Source organism: Cupressus sempervirens, chromosome 4, assembly GCF_028749045.1.
Source record: "Cupressus sempervirens isolate cs-2001-9-10 chromosome 4, ASM2874904v1, whole genome shotgun sequence".
Taxonomy (NCBI): Eukaryota; Viridiplantae; Streptophyta; class Pinopsida; order Cupressales; family Cupressaceae; genus Cupressus; species Cupressus sempervirens.
This window is the reverse complement of record NC_143121.1, coordinates 93,561,321-93,583,136: the sequence shown is the minus strand read 5'-3', so window position 1 is coordinate 93,583,136 and position 21,816 is coordinate 93,561,321. Positions and strand designations below refer to the sequence as shown.

The window sequence follows — 21,816 nt, the reverse complement described above, 5'->3', positions numbered from 1 at the left end:
ACTTCTCAACTACAAAAAGATATTCTTGAGAGCCTTAAGGAAATATTGCATTCCATTGAGAAAATAACTAGATCTGCAAATAGATTCATTACAGGAGGAGTGATAATAAAATCTATTTTAAAAAAGACAATGTTCCCCCAACAAAGATATATTCACTTACATCTGATATAGGGTATGTATCCAGAAGAAAATATTACATTATCTAAAAGGGAGAAACAATTTGGATGATAGTGCATTACAAAGCAATTGGGCACTAATGTGTACAGGTCCTCTATCTAATAGGATTGAGGAAATTGTTAATAACTTGGTTATTCAACTTTGGGTTGATAATACTCATCCTTTACGAAATAGAGGAGACATCATAAAGAAGAGGATTGAGCCTAGCTTGGAATATGTGCAACACAGAAAACATTCATTGGATGTCACATGACATCAATTGTATATTTCATTCTGTAATTTAAATTGTGACATAAAGATTGGATAAACAATATTTGAAAGATTAAAGTCCAATTTTGTAAGGATAAAAATTTATTTTGAAACTTTTTGTTGCTGATATCATGCTGAATTTTATCTATACTATGAAGGGTTTTCAAAGATGATAGAAGAAAGTGGTGGTTCCCCAAATGCTTTTCCCAAATGATAAAGCCAATTCATAATGTCTATCTTATGTGAGAAATCAGATGATTGTGCAATAGGTGAAATATATTGCATTAGAGGAACTTGTGAAATATGTAGTAACTTGACAAATTTTTCTTTGAGAAATGAAAATACTAATATGATGAGGATGATCAAATGTAAGAGATATAAGTACATAAAGTCTAAAAAAAAATTTGGAAAAGCATTAGCAAGGTCGGCATAAGTAGAGGATGAGATAACTATTGAAGGAATTATGCCAAATTTTTGTAAATTATTTCAACCATATATACCTCATGCCTTTTTTTCCCTTGTGATAAGAAAATAAGTTTCAAACACTAAGAGAAACCTTTCTAGTTGGAACCATTTTATCTATTGTTGACATTGCCGAGAATTACTCTTTTATCTCACAAAAAAAAAATCAAGCAGAATACTAGTTTACATAGAAGGTTATATTATGGTCCATCTGTCTTAATGACATGCAAATTTTGATTTGGATGGTGCTGAAATTATACATCAAGCACAAGTCATTACAAAATAGTACTATTTCTACATTAGTAATGATAAAGAGCATGCCACACATGTTGTGGAATATTATTTTTAGACATTTTTTGAATATTTGAAAAACAAAGGCATAAAAATAGAAAACTAGTTTGTAGGATCAAATAGATCTGCAACACAATTTAAAGTTATCCAGGCTATTTTGTGCATTATGTAGACATCCTCGATACAAAAATATATCACATATTTGGAGTTTTTTTAAGAATGGTATTGGAAAGGGTGAGAATGATGGTTCAAGAGCTTTTATCAAACATTCTTTAAGAAAGTATCAAATTGACTATAAAGGATATCACATTAATAATGCTCATGGTGTGGTTGAGTGGTGAAAAATACATTTTATGTTGGACAATATAAATAACATGTCATGACGAGCAGATCGAGTCATATTGTTCAAAGTGTTTTTGGAGGTATTAGGTATAGATGTAAGACATGTTAGAATTTTGAATTTAAAATTTTAGGTGAATAAATTACTTTTAATATGTATATAGATGGACTTTATATTTAGGTGTCAATATAAGATCATTGAAAATTCATACAATAGAGTACATAAGACATGATCTTTACATTCAGTTATAAGTATAGAAAGTAATGTGTAGTCATTGTATGATAGAAAATACTTACATTTTTGTCTTGGTTGTGTTGAACAAAACTATGGTGGTTGCATTAATAAAGAATGTGCATATGTGGGTGAATGTACTTTGGTGCAAGTAGATGTTATTAATATGAATGGGTTTGAGGATGAAAACTTTGATGATATTCCATTGATTTCTAGTGATTATAAGCATATTTTAGGATTGATTAGACTTAGTATGTACATATAAATATTTTGTTCATAATTTTTTTTAATTTATTGATTCGTACTCATGTTCATGGATTTTATACATATGCTTTGTGTAGGCAATGTTTTTGCGGTCATGAAAGAGTCTGACAATGTAGAAGGTGTTATCTATTATATATTACATTACACAATGGAAAGAGAGAAGCTAACAAAGACTTAAATATTTAATGGAATTATGATTTTTTCAGGTTAGTGTAGTTGAATATATACATCTACGTTTCTTATTATTACAAATTGATTGTCTTTTTTTATTGATGTACATGGATATGTATACATATATTTAGTCAGTAACTAATCTATGACATTTTAAAATGTGTATGCAGGTTCTCTTGTTGTATAGCGAACATATTTGAAGCAAAGAAGAGTTCTTAAAATGTGATACATTTCACCAATTATCAACCTAAAAACAAGGTTTATCAATATAGTAGCCATGTAATTGTCACTTGTCTAACTCTTTATCTAGTCAAAGGACCTAGAATGTGTAGGTAGAGGCTCGATATTGATGATCATGAGAAAGTGTTACATCTTATCCCACAATAAATTGACGCACTTGATATGAGATAGAAACAACTTGCAATATAGAAAAGCATGTTTTCTTGAATGATGCATGAAATATTGGAAATGTGGTCAAACTATTTGAATTGAGAATGTATGGTTGAACTATTTTCACTCTTTGATTTAACTTGTCAAGTTCAAAATGTGATTTTCATAGAAAGTGAGCATTCCATAGTTATATGTAATTCTGTGAATGAAGTCTCCTCCACTACCTTCATTGTATCAATTCTTGATCGAGATAACATAAATTGAAATGAAAATGGTAGAAGATACTAAAATAAGAGGAGGTAAGGTATCAGTAAAAAACTCATGGTATCTAACCTAATAGTCACTTCATTACCTTTCTCATAAGTGTGTTGGCATATGATAGTATATGATGTGTACATAAAGGCTTCACATTTGATAACTAAATCTCACATTTTACATCTCATTTGAATTGCTTCTAGGCATGTCATGATGGCATTGAGGGCACCATCATCAAAGATTTTTATTTTTTATTTTTTGGGACCACGATTAACTAACAACTTAATGTCAATACAATATGTTGTTAACTCTTCTATATGGGAAATTAGTAACCCCAACTCAATCATATAGTATAAAGGATTTTTCCTTATCTATATCTAATTAGAACAATTTCTCACAATTTATAAAATTTCCCAATTGATGCACCATCAAAACTAACTTTAACTCATCAAGGATGGAGGACCAAAAGTGTTGCAGTGTTCCACTCTTGTTCAAATTAATGTAATAAGATTGAAATGTTTGAGTTTGAATATTAGTATAGAATAGATTTATATTAGATTAAATAAATGTAATAACTTTTTTGGTGAATTTGATCAATTGGGGGGTATTATTTTCCATAAGGTAGTTTCTAAATGAAATATAAGCATTAATATTGCCATTTAGTTATAAATATAAATCAATATGGTTAGAGTCATTAAATAGCATTTTTATTATACAGTTTTCTTTACTTTCAAGGTTATATAGTTTTTTGCAGATAACTGGCTAGTACATAGCCGATAGAATCTAATAACCTTTAATCCAAAATGAGAGAGGTCGTCTTTCTTATCTGATCACAATGTCCATGGCATTCTTACTCTTAGGATTGATCCTGTGATAGAAACCTCATACTAGCATTGAAATGATACCAATCTATTTAGTTCTCATGCAGATGCAATCATTTTAAAAACCTAATCGCAAACATACTTCTTAAGTCGATAGGTTATTCTCCTTGAAAGACTTTAACCAGATTGTTCGAAAAATCTGGGATTCTTAAGCTAGGGAAACTTTACATGGTATGAAACGGTAGAAAGAGGACAATATTAAAATAGATTTCAGCTAGTTGGGTGGGAGCGAAGAGTGTGTAAACATGATCTTTTTCTATCCATGTCAGATGCTTCAGCTGGAAGAGACAATATTTTACCCTTAAACGTAGGCCCTCCTGTGGTAAGTGGACTTGCACGGATGCTTTACAATAGAAGTTGTCTCAAACTGGAATCCATTATGCATAAAAGAATCAATTTTTAACTTAAGAGGGATGTTACTCAGGCCACTGGTTTGTTGTGTCTTTACTTTCATGACTATTCTGTTCAAGTCAGGTCTCTCATTTTTGTTGGATTCGTATGAAATTTTGATATCTTTTTTCTTTTGATTTGTCATCTATATGGTTGTTCTTAAAATGTATCAAGCATTGTAAGGGAGGAGCACTGAAAGCTGTAGTCAAATCTTTTTGCGGTGATCAAAAATTTATGGAGTATGTAAATGAAAATATGTCAATAAACCATTTTGTTGGCAATGTACTCTAAAAATAACCTTGTTTATGGAGGCTATAAGAGAAGGAAAGATAATAATTTCAACCAAGTCTCGAATTTATGTTTTTTCTCATGACATGGTTACCAATGATAGAAATACTGTGTATACAATATTTCATCGAGCGTGAGCTTGATAAAAGTGTTGTGAATGGTGTTTGAGATCCTTCCTCTATTCATGGGAGAGGTATTAGAATGACACTGACATATATGTGCAAGTTAGATTCTTAAGAATGTCCACCACAAATTGAAATCAAACTTGTAGTTGTATACCATATTTGATTAAATGTTGAACAATATTTTGGAGTTGTGTTACTTATGTCCACCATTAGCCACTGTACCCCAATCTCTACAATGGTTCACATAGGTTTTTTTTTTCTTAATGCAAAAGTTCTCTGTAATTTTCATTTAGTTAATTTATTGTTAAAAATACAATTGAAATGATTAATTGATAAGCTTTAAATTTTTTAGTCAACATTCATGGATTTGGCCCTACAACTTATCATTGTCTAATATACAATGTATGATCTATATTTATAGTTATGGTGTTTATTATCTTGCAATAGGATTTTCAATTTTTTTTTCAATTAACATAGTAGGGGATTGTGATTATCTCGAGTCTCTCTTCAACATGTCAAAATGTTAGAGTAACATCTTCACATATAAAGTCACACACACCTAAGAAACTACGTGACCTATTATTAACACTAATGTGTATGTGCATGGTAGAACATCTGTCATTGTGGCAATCACACTCATTCTTGAACTAATTGATTTGTTTCCCTTGATGTTCATAACATATGTAGTGAAGTGCATTTCAGAATCCATTATGGGATTTATACAAGGCATGCTGCTCATAAAAACTGTGGAAGAAGTAGTTGTTATGCAGAAATCATGCAATCGGTGTCAATTTGCACTTATTTTGGATAAAAGTGAAATGGAAAGAAGCAAAAACAAAAAAGTATATTGTAATGTTTAAAAGAGAAGAATACAAGATTGAGCTTCTAGCATCATGGAATTTTGTATATTTGGAGATCCATTCACAAAACTTTGAAGAAGCTATTAAAAATAAAGTTTAGGTTATCTAAACTAGAACTTCAATAACAATACTCTGTACAATATATATATATATATATATATATAATTAATTTATATGTTACATGTTCCAAAATTCATGCCTTGTGTCAATTCTTCAGCTATCGTGCGTTAAAATTCCTTCAATTATGAAGGGTGAGGTGATCTTGACTTGGCTAGACAAAAAAAATAGTGTTTTCATATAATTAGAGCAGGTAGACACAATAGATGTAGGGAAATCCTTTGTAGAAGCCATTGTGGGATTTATATAAGGCAAGTCATTTATAGAATCTATGGAAGAAGTAATTGTATGCAAAAATAATCCAATTGCTCTCGATTTGAAGTTATTGTGGACAAAATTAAAAGTAAAAGAGAAACCCAAAAGTATGTCATAATTTTTAAAAAACAAGAGATTTAAGTTGTGATGAGATTGTAGTTCTAGCATCGTGGAATGTTATATATTTAGATATCCGTTCACAAACCTTTGAGGAATTTGTTAATAATTTTGTGATTAATATATGTTTTCCAAAGTCAAGACAATCTAAATTAGAACTTGAAAAATAATACTTTGTAACACACACATACAATTTAAATCTTAACACATTTCAAAATTTGTGCCACCTCACAATTCTTCAACTAGTGTGTGTTAAATTTTCTTCAGTTGTTAACGGTGAGGTGATCTTGACTTGAGCGGGAAAAAAATAGTATTTTCATGTAATTAAGTAGGTGGAAAAACAACAATATCAATGATTTAAAAAATGTAGGTATAAATTGTGTGTACAAAGGGTTAGAGATCTCCAATTTTGCAATCTTTGTTGGACACACATTTATGAAATGAAAAAAATTAAAAGAAGAATATAGTAATTATGAAATTAAGTATATTAATAATATTGTTCGAAGTGTGAATTATTTTTTAACACAAGTTTAATGTATTTTCATTTTTAACTTAATTAAGATTATTGGTGAATCAGAATTAGATTTATTTATTTAGTTAAATTTATAGTTCTTAAAGATTTTGTGACCTTTTACAATGCATGATTGAATATTTTGGAATCAATCTTAAAAGAGCATCGCTCTAATAAAAAGGAAATTAAATGATTTATGTCCAAAAAAAATTGTAGCCTTGGGTTGACTTTATGAATATGTATGGATCTTAAAAGATTGGTGAGATTTTAAAATGTATTAATGGATATTTTGTTAACCAATTTTAAAAGATTAACCTCTTCTTGAAATTCTTGAGTATGAGAACTTCATTTTTTTTTATCTTGTTGGTTTTGGCCTAACTATTGTTGTCTTATATAACTCGAGTGTATATATGATGTTGTGTTATTTATTTATTTCATTAAGATCTAAAATTATAATATATTTTAAAGCATACCAAATGTATCTTAATAGTTATATTTATATTTTGTATTTATATTGTTTCTATTAAAAAAAATTGATTGTTTTAAACATTGTGTTATAGATGTGACTATTTTTTAATCCAAATTTTCAACTTTATCTATAATGTAATAAAATATGTTGTAATTATTATTATTTTTATTTTTATTCTTTATATTACAAGAATCTTTTTAGTTCATGAACCAATATTGAATTAAAAAGAGCATAGAATTAATTGTTGATAATATTATTTTTGTATGTGGGAATATTTTTAGAACCTAAGGTCTAAATCATATATGTTTTAATTAATTAAAATTGTAGTTCTCAAAGGTTTTGTGGTCGTTTACAATGCATCATTAACATTATATGGTAAAATCTCATGACAAGGACAATAAATGTGGCAATGCATCCATTTAACCAACTATGCATGTGAACAAGATAAAGCTCAAAAATAGTATCTATATGTGTCTCAAGTAAAATCATGTCTATATATCATAGACATGAAATTACATGCTTCTCACTCTATTCCAAGGACATATAAGTGGTTTCTATATAATGAAAATAAATTGTTACTTGATTCTAACATTTTAAAAATGATGTACTATACTTAGCTTTCATTCTCCCATAACATATGCTTGTGACTATTTATCTCCTACACCTTTATAGGTGGTCTACATGTTCATGACCTTAAATGTATATAATTTATATTATGTAGGGTTGCATTGAAATGATGTCACTATTTGTAATCTTGATGTTTTCTTAGATTACAAATGAATGAATTTGATAATTTATGTAGAGGTTGAGACCATTACAAAATTCTTGAACATATAAAATTATGTTGTTTTGAAATAAAATTCTTATGATTTATATGTCATTTTTAATTATACATATCATTATCTACTTGAATTGCATGTTAAACAACTCATTTTCGAAAACCATTTGTTCCTTACTTTGAAATGCCCATCAAAGAAGAAGAAAAGAATTCTCAATTAAGCATCCCAATGGGTGATGCACAATATAGGAGGAGAGACAAGAAGAAATTAAGGCTTAACATAATGTACTGCAGCTGAGAATGGTGTAAATGCTACTAGATAGAAATAGATTTTTAGGGTTGTAACATATCAACTTGAAGGTAACCAAGATGAATATTAAAAGTATCACAGTATGATAGTAGAGTACATTATGAAGCATTGTGCAGACTTTGAGTTCTTTTTTTCTCCAAAAGATGACATGAATTTTGAAGAATACTATAAAAAAATATAAAAAAGTTTTAATTTTCGCAAACATTTTCAAAATTTATGTAGCCTCTACGGTGACTTGAACCTAACATTCATGTGCACCACTTCAATGGGAAAGTATTCCAAATCTTCAATTTTGATAGCTCAAATACTCTGACACTCCATGTCTCATATCATGATGGAAACCACTACAATAGTTTGTACTTCATTCATAACAATGTAAATGTTTTTGTAGAACCCATTCTGTTGGAGGGGGATAATCAAATTGCAAGTCATTCTAACCAAGAGCCTATAAAGCTCATTATAGATGTAAAAGGGTGCAACAATACTTGTAGAACTTGCGAAGAAGATAACTTTCTCAAATGTTAGGATAAACTTTGACAAAGAATGAGTCTAACAAAGTGTATTTAATGGGTGTCAAGAAAGAGAAAATAATAAGAATAAAAATTATCTTTACGTTATTTTATTGTGTACATGAAATGTTATAAGAAAACTTTCCATGACATTAGTACAATGTGACCAAAATTATAATTGTTCAATGTGATTGTTACACTTGGTAAGTCAATAAACCTAATCGCCCACATACTTGAACTGTACTATAAATTTCCTCAATCACATTTAATAATTCAAGAAATATAACATTGAAATTGAATCCCAGAAGGTGTGTTCTAATCATTACACATATTCATCACTTTTTCATCCGATTTGAACAAAAAATATTTAGAACACACACTCTAGGATTTTTCCTTAAGCTATTTTCCTACCATGTTTGAACAAATTTCAAAGGGACTCTCCACATTCTCATCATCCATATTGGCACTTTAATCCAATCCTGATTAAAATTTCATGAGTACAGTGAACTAATAATCTAGATTGTTATCATACTCTCTAGCTTTCATAACAATCATGCAATGATCTTTGATAAGCTCCATCTAATCTGTTGTTTAGTTCAGGTCTTCTCATGCATTGGATCATTTGATTCTTATTATAAGATCCTTAGATTTGTTGAGTATCTGAGTGCTTGACCTAATTTTCTATTTCCTTGGCCAAATTTAAAGTCATTGTAAAATAGCAATATTAATATATTGAGGTTTAGAAAAGATTTGGAACCTATCAATGATATAGTTGATGAATTTTGACATTTATTTCATATGCATCTAAAATCATAAAATTGAAGAATAGATATGGTCATAAATAAAAATTTGATTTGAATACGCTCATGGCTTCTTTAATGGAAATTTGATTTTATATTTTTGCATTACAAATATATTTCCTTTTTGAAAATATTTTATGAGAGAGATGCACTATTTCTATTTCATTTACTTTCAACCATTTATCAAAACCCTTTCATATAGTTTAGATACATTTTGAAATACATAATGCATCACCAACAAGTCCCATGTAGTGGCTAGTACTTCCTTGTTATAGAAGGTATAATAATAATTTTTAATAATTTATGTTACTAGCTATATATAGCTCTATATTTATTACGCCGAGAGTAATCGATCTTGAGGCGCCTATTTTTATTTAATCCCAAAGTTATTTTAATCGAAGTTGGGATTAATGAAAAAAAATAGGCACCTCGAGAATGATTACTCTCGGCATAATATATATAGAGGTATATACAGCTAGTGGCAGTCGCGGCGCAACCAAAAAAGTAATTTTAAATTTTTCTATTTTTGATAAGGTTAGTATTGATTTTTTTATTTCTTTTTAAATATAGTTGTATAAACTTACTATAAAATAGAGTTAGTATAAAATTATTGAACATTTTTTTAAAAATCCTTATCAGTTTAATCGAGTTTAATTTTAAGGATATTGTTAGGTAAATTGTTATATTGAAGAGTAGAGTTAGGGTTAGGGTTAGGGTTAGAAATAGGGTTAGGGTTAGGGTTATCGTTAGGGTTAGGGTTATGATTTTAAATAGAGTTAGGGTTAGGGTTAGGGTTATAATTAGAGGTAGAGTTAGATTAGGATTAGAGTTACAATTAGAGTTATGATTAGGGTTAGGGCTAGGGCAAGGGCTATTTTAGGATTACAACTATTCTTAGGGTTAGAGTTAGTGTTAGTTTTAGAATTAGAGTGTGTTAGTGTTAGGGTTAGGGTAAGGAAAATGGTAAGAATTAGGGTTTAGGTTAGTATTATTGTTAGGGTTAGGGTTAGAATTAGAGTTAGGGTTGAGGTAGAGTTAGAATTAGAGTTAAAATAAGGGTTAGGTTTTTAGTGAAGATTTAAGTAAGGGTTAAGGTTTGGGTTAGAGTTTTGAATCAGGTTTGAGGTTAGAGTTAGGGTTAGGATTTTAGTGAAGGTTAAAGTAAGGGTTAAGGTTAGGGTTAGAGTTTTGAGTTGGGGTTGAGGATAGAGTTAGGGTTAGGGTTTTAGTCAAGAGTAAACTAAGGGATACCGTTAGGATTAGAGTCTAATTATGGTAAAGTTAGATTTATAGTTAGAGTTAGAGTTAGGGTTAGAGTTATGGGTATGGTTGGGGTAAGGTTTAGGGTTAGTGTTAGGGTTAGAATTAGAGTTAGGGTCAGGGTTAGAGATAGGTGTATAGAAAGGGTTAGAGTTACGGTTAGGATTTTAGTGAAGATTAAAGTAAGGGTTAAGGTTAGGGTTAGAGTTTTGAGTTGGGGTTAAGGATAGAGTTATTGTTAGGGTTTTAGTGAAGATTAAACTAAGGGATACAGTTAGGATTAGAGTCTAATTATGGTAGAGTTAGATTTATAGTTAGAGTTAGTGTTTGGGTTAGAGCTATGGGTATGGTTGGGGTAAGGTTTAGGGTTAGTGTTAGGGTTAGAATTAGAGTTAGGGTAAGGGTTAGAGATAGGTGTATAGAAAGGGTTAGAGTTAGGGTTAGCTTTAGGGTTAAAATAATTGTTAGGGTTAGAGTTAAAGTCCATATATGGTAGAGTTAGATTTAGGCCTACAATTAGAGGTAGGGGTAGGGTTATAGTCATGGTTAGGGTTAGGGTTGGAGTTAAAATAATTGTTAGGGTTAAAGTCCAATTATGGTAGAGTTAGATTCAAGGCTGCAATTAGAGGTAGGGGTAGGGTTACAATCAGGGTTAGGGTTAGGGTTAGAGATAGAGAAAGGGTTAGGCATAAGGTTATTGTTAGGGTTATGTTTATATAGAGATAGTGTTATATATAGAGGTAGCATTAGGGTCAAAGTTAGCGTAAGGGTTTGAGTTAGGGTCAAGGTTAGAGTTAGGGTTAGGATTAGGGTTAAAGTCTAGATATGGTAGAGTTAGATTTACAGTTAGAGGTAGGGGTAGGAGTAAGGTTAAGGTTAGTGATAGGCTTAGAGTTACCGTTAAGGTTAGGATTAGAGTTAGGGTTAGGGTTAGGGTTATAGATAGGGGTAGAGAAAGGGTTATTATTAGGGTTAGAGTTATGGTTGAGGATAGGGTCACGTTACGGGTTAGAGCATGAGTTTGACTTAGGGTTATAGTTAGGGTTATAGTTTGAGTTAGGGTTATAGTTAGAGATAGAGTTACAGTTAGAGTTTGGGTTAGAATTACAATAAGGGTTAGGGTTAGAGTTAGAAATAGATTTAATATTACAAGTAGGGTTTGAATTAGGATTAATGTTAGAGTTAGGGTTAAGGTTAGAGTTTTAAGTCAAGTTTAAGGATAGATTTAGGGTTAGAGGTAGGGTTAATATTAAAGTAAAATTATGGTAGAGCTAGATTCATAGTTAGAGTTAGGGGTGCAATAGGGTTACGGTTATAATTATGGGTGGAGTTAGACAAAGGGGTAGAGAAAGGGTTAGATTATGGGTTATGGTTAGGGTTAGGTTTATATATTGAGTTAGCGATATATATATAGTTACATGAGGGTTAAGGTTAAGGTATGGGTTTGAGTTAGGGTTACAATTTCAGTCAGCATAAAGTTAGGGTTAGGGTTAGGGCTATATTATAATTATGATAGAGTTATCTTTAGAGTTAGAGTTAGGGGTAGGGGTAGGGTTAGGGTTAGTTTTAGTATTAGAGTTAGGGTTAGGGTTAGGGTTATAGATAAGGTTAAGGTTAAGGTTAGGTTTCAGTTTATGGTTAGAGTATGAGTTAGCGTTAGAGTGAAAATTAGAGTTAGGATTAGGTTAGGCAAAAAGTAGGACAATGGTTAAAGGTACAATTAATATTAGTGTTAGAGGTAGGGGTAGGGTTAGGGTTAGAATTAAACATATGGGTAGAGAAAGGGTTAGGGTCAGGGTAAGGGTTAGGGTTAGGGTTAAAATATGAGTTAGGGTTAAATGCTAAGTTGAAATTAGGCTTATAGTTTGAGTTAGGGGTAGAAAAAGAATTAGAATTAGGGTTAGGGGAAAAGTAGGATGACGGTTAGAATTACGATTGGTGTTATGTTTAAAGTTACATTGAGGAGAGTAGCTTGTTCTCCTTACACATGCCTCTTACCATAATAGAGCAATATAAGGATTACAATGTTCCTTATGTAGTTTTATAACTTTAATAGTTGCATTTATAAATAGACAATTTATTAATGTTAATTATGTTTAGCATGAATAGTGTACAATGAAGGACTACTAAATGTTATTGAGGTAATGATTGCACTTAAAATGAGTATAAAATGAATATTCTACTTTAGAGTGGATTAATAGTTAGATATAAAACATCAATTTTATACATAATTTATTATGTTTAGCATGAATAGTGTACAATGAAGGACTACTAAATGTTATTGAGGTAATGATTGCACTTAAAATGAGTATAAAATGAATATTCTACTTTAGAGTGGATTAATAGTTAGATATAAAACATCAATTTTCTACATAATTTAATGATCAGCATATAAATGATATATCTCATGTTAAAGCTTTAATAATACAAACACAAAGGTCAAGGAAAAAATTTGAAATATTTGCAAGTATAGTTGAGAAGAATTTGAGCTAAGAAGTTAAATTGTTTATTTATTTTTTCGATACATAGATGAAAGCAGAATAACATCTCCTAGTACAATTCTCTAGATAAAGTAAAAAGTGAAATACTAAAAATTGTGCAATCATCATATGGACCATGTATATAGTTCTCCATAATGATGTAAGTACATCACATATTCTTCAGAGATTAAAATTGTATTACGGCCTTTGTTCATAATATGATCATCATAGACCTCTTTCATCATGGATGGAAATGCATCTACTTTTGTAGATGTGTTGCATACATATTTTGCAACATCATCCATCTTCATTATCTCTGTCTCTTGTACATGATCAATAGATAAAGCTGCATTATCAAGAGCTTTTACCATAGTTGTACAACACTATTTAATTATTCGTGCACACTTCTGAAACCCTGTCTCATAAAAATGATTTGAGTCTACTGAAGAAGTTGTGCTCATGTCAACAATGCTTGACTGTCTATCAGAGGCTTCCATGCCTAAAAAAAAACATGGAAAACAATTTAGAAAGCATTATCACCAATTTAAAAAAATAGAACAAATGTATACTTAATGAGAGGGATAAATATTTGATATCAATAATGGTCTTGAAAAAAATAGAACATGTCACTTAGTACAATCAATTGTGGAGAAAATGAATATAAAACCAAATTGTATTAAAATTTGTAATGAAAGTTTGGGTATTGAAACATGGTAATATTATGACCATTCATGGATAGTGAAGAATAGACAAACATAGATTTCAAATATTGAGTAGCAATGTATTGGTTGAAAGTAATGAAGCACAAACATTATGATTTATTTGAATTGAAGAATGCCTTTATAATTTGAAATAATATTATAAACTTAATTTGTGGACCCAATTGATGATCATAGTTAAATTTACAAATTAGAGAATTAGTATAATAAAATTTTAGCATAATGGTACTTGCAAGCATTAAAATGTGCAAATAAAAAGGTTATCATGTGAGATTGAGCATATCAAATTATAATTTTCATTAACTGTGGAATATGAACTATCAATGTGCATAATAAGAATAACAACATAATAGTTGATGATGATGATCACATAATGTAGTAGAACAAATAAATCTTTATTATTAAATAATATGTTTCAAAACATCAATGATTTTCAAGACTTCTCAGTCTACATTCTTCTACTTTTCTCTTTGAAAGTTGTTTCCCACTTTTCATTTTCTCATAACGGTCGTATGTAAAGGGTGGCATTATCCTCAAACCGTCCAGTGACTTAACACGAGATATCCCCACAAATGTCAATCCTGGTCTTTCTCTTGGACCTATGTCAATTGTGGCTTTTGAAAGAGTTAGCCCTTGAGATTTGTGAATAGTCAATGCCCATGCCAACCTTAATGGTAGTTGGAAGGTCCTACCCCTTTGCAATGGTTCTATTGGTATTACATTTGGATGGTGATCATCAAATGGTACTCCCAAGTAATTTTCAAATTCAACTGTAACATATGATGGTGGCTCAGGTGGAGCAGTTCCTGGTTTGTAAACAATATTTCTAATATATCCCAATGATCCATTCACAAGACCAACTTCTATCCATAGATTTGTAGTCAACATTACTCTTGCATTGTTACTAATCAATAACTCTGTATCAAGTTCCTCGCTTGATAAATCTTCATTTCCATTACCATTCCTTGACTTGGTTGCAAGGCTACGTGTGACTGGATGTCTTAAAGAATACAACATCCTCATGTTATGGTTACAAACATTGTCATTCGTAGAGAATAAATGCACTGCCCTATCAAACTCATCATTGCTTCCAACATCTAATCTTATAGGTGTTCGTGTCATAAGCAAGTTCCAGTCATCTATTTGTGATTCGCATCTCTCACATTTGTGAGAAGCTGACGAAATCTTTGCTGTTGGCTATTTTCTCCATCTTGCCTAAATAGTCTATCTAGTGTAACCACTGTCTTGAATTCCTGCCATAATAACTTTTCCTGCCTATTGCTATCATATGCTGGTCTATCATTAATAGAAGGTAATTGCCCCAAATCACCAATTAAAATAATAGATACACCTGAAAGATAGTTGCAAAATTTTTAGTTACATATATAAAGTAAAATCAAAAGATATGCATTCTATATGACCAATCTTATTAAGAATTAGAAGACATTAATAACAGCATGTGATGTATGGAAAGGGATACCTCAAAATCTTATGTCTGCTTTATGTGGGAAGGCTTGTCGAAGTTGACTATTTATATTTTCCAGCATGTTTTGGCCAATGAAGCTCATTTCATCAATCAAAATATATTTGATATTTTCCATCTCTTGTTGGAAGCTTGTAAGTCTTGTCCCTTGTAGTTCAGCAAAATCTGCAATTGGAATTCACAACTTTGAATGAATGGTAGATGCTCCTATATTGAAAGCTGCAACTCTAGTTGGTGCAAGCAATAGAAGAGGAGAAGGATTTGTCATGGATGCTATTTGAAAAGATTGATTGATGACACCAATTAGATAAGACTTTCTCGTTCCTGTTGTTACTTGAATTATCATAAACAAAGGATTTCCCACTTGATTTGTATGGAAGTGTGTCAGAATAATGTCGACTGCCTCTTGTTCCTTGTGACTAAGAGTTGTAAAGTTGATACACTGTGGAATGTCATCATACATAAGAAATCCATGCTTTTTCATTTCAGGTATGAAATTTATTGCTCGGATTGTCTCCTCTTCACTTTGATATCCACTACACCAATTTGTATTTCTATCAATATCTATTCTCCCCAACATGTCAATTTCCAAAACTGGCATATGTTGACCACGATGTAACCTAGATATTATTTCCCACTCATGTTCTATAGTATTTTCCTGAATGGCTCCATTATCTTCTGTCTCTGAATCAGTTGAAGGTTCATTATTTTGTGCATGTTCTTGCCTTTGGACATGCCAAGGATTATAATTGAGGGAGTCCCAATTTGCTACTATAGTATCATCATCATGACCAATGTCTCTCTCAACATTACGAAAAGGTTTGTATAGTAACAACTCAGACAAACAAAAGTTCACCCACTTATCAGAATCTCGTGGAGGAATAGAAAAATACCTAGGAAAAACTCTAACAGTAGCTGCTTTCTTTCTTGGCCCCCATTTATTATCTCCTCTTCATTTAGGATTATATAACCAGGACCTTGCTGCATCAATCAAACTGATACATTCCATACAAAGTGGTCTTGTTTTATAACCATCAACAAAAGATTTTGTGAGTTCTTCCTCATTTCTATCATCATTGATTACCACAGGTTTGAAAACTTCACGTGAGACATTTAGATTGACAAACTTTCTACTACACTCCACCAATGGAAGTTCTAATAACATATGGCATGTTTCTTGAGCTCCAATATCTCTTTCTATAACCGTCTGTGTTAAAAGCTTTCTATATGCCCGTGATGCTAAATCATCAGGATTTTCAAGATTTGAAAGATGCATCAACATTTGTTGATATGTTTTAGAGCTTCTCTCTGCTTTTGCTGCATAATTTGCAATATATTTGATAACTGCATGTCTTGAAAGGACAGGTTGCCAATCAACATTAGCCCTCCACAATTGCAGTATGTATCGGTTGTGTGTATTAACTTTGTCATCATTTCTTGCTGGTTCAAATTTTTTCTCACCTGATTCTACATCGGTATATAACTTTGATCCCTCCAAATTTAATTGCCAAGAAGCATTATACCTGAAACATTGGTGAATACATATGTAGTTAACCCAACTTGTTAAAAAATGTGAAATAGAAAATTTATACATAATTTTTTTTTGAATTTGATTAACCTGCAAACCATTCTTCCTCTTTTTTTACGAAGGCATGCTCCCTCCTTACAAATAGTGTGTCTCTCAACACAATTGAGTATCTATTCATAATCCTAGTCTATATCCATCTCAGCTAGTTGCATTGTATGCTTCAGGCATGGATGCTCACCAAAATTCTGGAAGACCTATAAATGATAATTCATAGATTATTTTATTGGATAGAGGTGAGAAACACATATTAATATTTAACTCATTTATAATATGAAACTTACATTTATGTTTCTTTGATGTGGATCATGTCTAGGATTCCAAGCATGAATAATGGAATCAAAATATCTCTCAGCACATTTTCGTTCATCCTCATTTGACCAATTAATAGTGTCCATATTTGGTGCCCCTTTGAGCCATAAGAAGCTGTGAACATGAGGTGAACCACGATGTTGCCACTCATATCTACACCAGAAGTCCTTTACTTTCATACCTTTTTCAAGTATTTCTTTCCTGAACATTGTATTCCTTAAGTGCATGTAATAAGTAACAATATGCGGATAGTCGATGATATTCTACCTTCTCCATCTTTGAGCCTCTCGTGGATTGGTAGGTGCTGTACCAGGCATTAGTGCATGTAAATACGGCCATTACATATCCGCTGCACTTAATGTGAAGAAAATTGTAGGTGTGCCAAGCTGGTCAAGCAAGTCAGTTAATTTTGCTTTACATTTTGCCCAATATGATCTTGTTCCTCTTAGACTTGTTCCAAACCGCATCAGCCTATCTGCAAGATTATTGCGAGGCATATTTTCCATATGTTTATGCAATCCATGAATAGTTATTTGCATTTCCTAAACGCTCCTTTTTGCAAAAATAGATGTTGAACTTTGTGCGTGATGTCTCATTACCATGTTTTGCACAAAATACCTAAACCTTGGATGTTTTCCAAAGCGATGATCCCTATATTTGATCAAATGCTTTACAAATTCATGCAAGTATACCTGCTTCATTCTAGGCTCTAACCAATCACAACTTCCATCTAGAAACAATGTTGGGAAAGCTGTATCCAACAACCCAGATGTGACATACTCATTGATAGGTGATGCACCCATAGATGGCCACTCAATTAAAGCAGATGGAAATGCATCAGGATTATTAACCCAAGCATGAATTAATTCCATTTCCCTTTGAGCATTAGGTGGCCTTGAAGCCATAGAGTTTGTGTGCTCAATTATATTACCTTCATCTATCTCCACGAGAGGACCTAGGAATACAAATTCATTTGCATCAGAATCAAACTCCATGTGCACTGTCTTTAATGTATGAAAAATATTCTCATCCCTATTTGAAGGCAAGTCATTAAGAGCACTTTCATCTATCTGGACATCTGCATAAAATTTATCATTTTCAACTTTGTATTTCAATGCTCTATAAACACGATCCCTATTCACAGTAAAGTTATATCCTGTACCACGTTGATCCCTTCTTCGAACAATGATGATTGGTAAATGATCAATTCTGTGTGGCAAGACTTTTGATAATTGTTCAACATGTTGAGGAAAACTAATGGTATGTCCTTTATACTTATACTGACCTCCAGTTGCATGTGTAACTTGCAATATAGGGTTTGCACGTGCAATGAGCATTTCTTCAACTTGAGTTAAATTTGCAAGCTCTGGTGGTTGACATCCTGGATCCATATTATTTGAAGACGAAAACCTATGAATTCAAGTCTCTTGATGACACCTATTGCATATTGGACCCTCACTGGTGCGATATAATTTCATTCCTGCATAGGACTCCTGACAAACATAACACATCTTTGGTGTTTTCAAACTATCTATCTGATATCTAAACTGCATTTGGAATCTTCTAAATTGAAATTGAAGCATACCATTTGGATTGGGAATGTTTTCTCTATCACCTTCTAATTCATCATTCACATGGATTTGACTTTCATGTTGTGGTGTTTCTGGGACACGTTCTATAGATGGAGACCCTTCATACTGAACATTTAGTTGATTGTTTGCATCTATAGGATGTTCATGTATGTCACTTGCTTGCACTTCAACATGTTGGACTCTGCACCTTTGTGTATCTGGAAGGACCCTTTGAGAAGTATGTTGACGATCATTTCTCTGTACATTTTTGTTCTCTCTTTCATCATTTTCTAGTTGTGCAAGTGACACTTCAGACCTTCTTCTACCATAACTTTGCCCATTTCTTTGATTAAATGTTATTCTTTGTTGTTCTGTTTCATTTTCTGTTTGTTGTTGTTGTTGTTGTTGACGTCTACGGTATTCTCTACGATATTCTCTTTGATATTGCCTTTGGTATTCTCTTCTTGCCTCCTCTGATTCAAAATTTAACCTAGGTCTCACCATAGCTAGTACAAAACTAATATTAGTGAATTAAGCTATTTTTTTCATGACACTAAATAATTTTCCATAGAAACCATATAAAATATTGCTGAAAAATATATTAATTAAGAATAAATGAAGAAAGTATGAACAAAAAATAAGAGAATACATTAAAAAAATTATGAAAATACATTTTTTTAAAGAAATATAGAAACATGAAAATTACATATATTTTTAATTACAATTAACAGTATAATAAATTGCTTACTATTATAATATTTAAAAAATGGCAGCATTGCCTTTCACTTTTCAAAGATTGATGCCTAAAAATGAATTTTGATACTTTTAAAATTGCACATAAATAATAAGCATAAATTAAATGAATATATGGTTACTCTAATTTTCAAATAACAAAATTGAAAGTATAAATTTATTTTTTCTTATTTACAAACAAATAAATTGATATTTTAATGAAAATATATGGCGACATTATCATCCACTTTTGAAACATTACAAATATTTTTAGATATAGGTAACATTATAATAGATTGCTTAGTATTATAATATTTAAAGAATGGCGGCATTGCCTTCCACTTTTCAAAGATTGATGGGTAAAACTTACTATTTGTTCTTTTAAAATTGCATATAAAAAATAAGCATAGCTTAAAATAAATATATGGCTACTATAATTTTCAATGAGCTAAATTAAAAGTGTAAATTTGATTGTTTTAATTTAAAAATGAATAAATTGGCACTTTAATAAAATATTTGGAAAATGGCGGCATTGCCATCCAGTTTTCAAATATTAATATACAAAGATTAAATTTAATCTAAATGTAAATTACAAAACTATTATAATTGAAATAGTAATCTAATTCAAGTACTCTAAATCAATATACTAATCTTAATGAAAACATTACAAATATTTTTTCAAATATAATTAATATTATAATAAATTGCTTAGTATTATAATATTTTAAAAAATGGCGGCATTGCCTTCCACTTTTAAAAGATTGATGCTTAAAAGTTAATAATTATTATTTTAAAATTGCATATAAAAATAATCATTAATTAAAATAAACATATGGTTACTCTAATTTTCAAATAACAAAATTAAAAGTATAAATTTGATTTTTCATATTTCAAAATAAATAAATGGGTACTTTTATAAAATATTGGAAATATGGTGGCATTGCCATCCATTTTTCAAATATTAATATGTAACAATTAATTATAATTAACAATGTAAATATATTAATTATAATATGTAACAATTAACACAATCTACTCAGAAAACACAGCTAAGAATTAATTATAATCTAAATGTTGATTACAAAATTATTTTGATCGAAATAGTAATCTAACTTAGAATATTAATATAAATCAATATATTAATGTTAATTAAAAAAGTATTATAAATCAAACTACTTTTGTAAATGAAAATAGTAATCATTAAATTTATAAATCACTATTTTTAAAAACTATAGATATGGCGGCATTGCCATCCATATGAAATATTATAGAAAACAAAATACAACATTAATCTATAAAAAACATTGAAAAATATGAAAAAATAATAATCTACACAAATCATATCTAAATATATAACATGCAACTATATATAAATTATGCATGAAACATGCAAATGTAAATTTGAATACAACAATGTAAAAGCTAAGAAATCTAATTTTAAAAATAAGTTACAACTAAATGTAAATAGTGTAACTACAATTCTTAATGTGGATAATAATCAAAATGCAAAATAAAACTTAATATAAACAAAAAATAAATAAAAAACTTACTTAGCTTTTCGATCTACTTGTTGATCTTCAAATGTAGAATGCTTTTCCAAATGATTTATCTCCCTCTTTTCTTCTCTCAACAAAAACAATAAAGCTTGAAAACTTGTCTTCTACAAATGTATTCTTCTACAAATGAAGAGCAAACATGAGAGGAGATGAGTGTTTTATAATGAGACAGAGAACTCTTCATCTCCCATGGAAAAAACTCTTCAATTTCCACTAAAAACACCTTTCAATTTCCACTACTCCACTCAAATTCGAAATTCAAATTAACATTAAAAAATTAAATTTTTTAAAAATACACATATCAAATGTGTACACATCGCTACACATCATCATTGATAATAATTTTTTATAAAATGTTAAACGCGATGAGTTTTGCATGCGTTTCATTTTTTTAAAAAAATTTTAAAAATTTAAATGAGGTGATTAACGCAATGCATTTCGCATGTGTTTCATTTAAAAAAAATTAAATGAGGTGACGGGCCACCACCCCCGCCACCCCATTCTTACACAGCCTATGGCAGTAACAGCCGCTCCTATCAGCGGCAGTTACTGCCGGCACTGACATGTGTCAGTGTCGGGAGTAACTGCCGCTGACAGCAGCGGCTGTTACTACCGCAGGCTGCGACCACCTTTTACATAATGTTTTGTTCTTTTTGTTTTTTCGTTTTTAAATTTTTTTAAAAAAATTTTTTTTTTAAGTTTTTTTTTTTAATTTTTAAATTTAAAAGAAAAAATTTAAATTTAAGTTTTTTTATTTTTAAATTTTTTTTAAAAAAAAAATTTCACTTTAAAAAAAATTAATTTCATATTTATATTTCATATTTTAAAAAAGAATATATGTAATTTATTAAAATTTATAGGAGCCTATTTTTTCGGAC

At 30.4% G+C, this 21,816-nt stretch overlaps 1 pseudogene; it reads right to left on the bottom strand.

Moving 5' to 3' along the window:
• Positions 1 to 21,503, bottom strand: part of LOC149560095 (cytochrome P450 71AU50 pseudogene) — a 32,096-nt pseudogene extending 10,593 nt beyond the window's left edge.
• Positions 21,504 to 21,816: the final 313 nt, after the last annotated feature.